This window comes from Chiloscyllium plagiosum, chromosome 25 (genome assembly GCF_004010195.1).
Source record: "Chiloscyllium plagiosum isolate BGI_BamShark_2017 chromosome 25, ASM401019v2, whole genome shotgun sequence".
NCBI lineage: Eukaryota > Metazoa > Chordata > Chondrichthyes > Orectolobiformes > Hemiscylliidae > Chiloscyllium > Chiloscyllium plagiosum.
Window position 1 is genome coordinate 26824999 of NC_057734.1, and position 1363 is coordinate 26826361.

The following is a 1363-nucleotide window of genomic DNA, read 5'->3' on the forward strand; positions in this document are numbered from 1 at the left end:
ACCTGGGACGAGGGGCGGTGGCATGGCCCCTACCCAGTGACGGGGGTCGCTGCCAACGCCTTGAGGGTGTACCGGGAGGGGGTCAATAACTGGCACCATTTCTCTCATTGCTCCAGGTCAGGAAAGCCTAACACTACTCTGACTCCGGTTGCGGAGGTCGCGCCCGACAAGGAGCTGGAAAATGAGGGAAAGTAACAGACTCCTGAACTGGCTGGGTTTCTGCCTAGTGATACAGATGCTGCAGTTTGCGTGCATGTCCGTTCCCGGTAGACGGGGGACTATCATTAATGTACGGAATTCACACTGCTCACGGTGACAGGTCTATTTCAGGTTCGTCTATTTCCGTAGGGTACGGGGTTCCAATAGGTGTGTGCTTATGCTTCTTTTTTCCCTACTACTACCCAATACTATCCCTTCTCCCTCTGTGTAACATCTGCTGTTCAAAAAAATAAACCCCTTCCATGTTAGTTTTGCCCACCTACATTGGCAGCACTTTGACTTATACTTTACGCTGCAGTCAGGGGCCGAGAAGTACTGTATGCCCCGGGATTCAACTGCTGATCACACCAGTGACTACTACACTGCAATCGGAGGTTCTACGTGGGTTTTGATCGGATTGCCACTGCCCGGCTCTGTCCTCAGCGGCAACTAGATGGAGGTTGCTGCCCGTTACTGACTGGAGGTTATCCAGTGGCAGAAGAGTCTCCTCGGGCACGGGTCAGCCTGGCACTGGTGCAATTGCGCTGTGCACTCGGAGGAGATTGCCTCCGACCACATGGCCTGCAGTACATACATCAGACGCCTGGACGGGCCTGCAGGCCTGTGAACCATTCTGGCCGGCAGGAAGGCCGGGGCACAGTACACTGTTCCAATGGTTTTCCGATCGCTGGCGTGTACCTGACTGCGGGCAGTATGCCCTTACATTTTCTCGTTTGTTTTAAAAAAAACACAAGACAAAACACACACCACCGTAGCGAATGGGCATTTACACTTGGGACTTTTTTTGGACAGCAGACGTGGCACCCGATGTAGTTTACTTTCACCCCTTCCGGACCTCTTACGTTCGTTAATGTTTACATGGGTTGGTGTGGCCTCAGTAGAGGCCAAGGGAGGGAATGTTGGGGAGATTTCACTGGGGTTTTTAATGTAGGGCTAGGGAGGGTGACACTAGTTCTGCAACAGACACTTCTAGTTCCAGCCCTGAAATGGTTAACAACAGCCAAGCGAGCTGCTGCTGGCGACTGTATGACTACCTGGCTGGAGCTTGTAAGGGATATGCATAATGTTAATTAAATCTTGGAGCCTGTAAATACCAGCCAGTATCAATTGCCCCATCGAAACTCGGGATTAATAAAGAAACCGA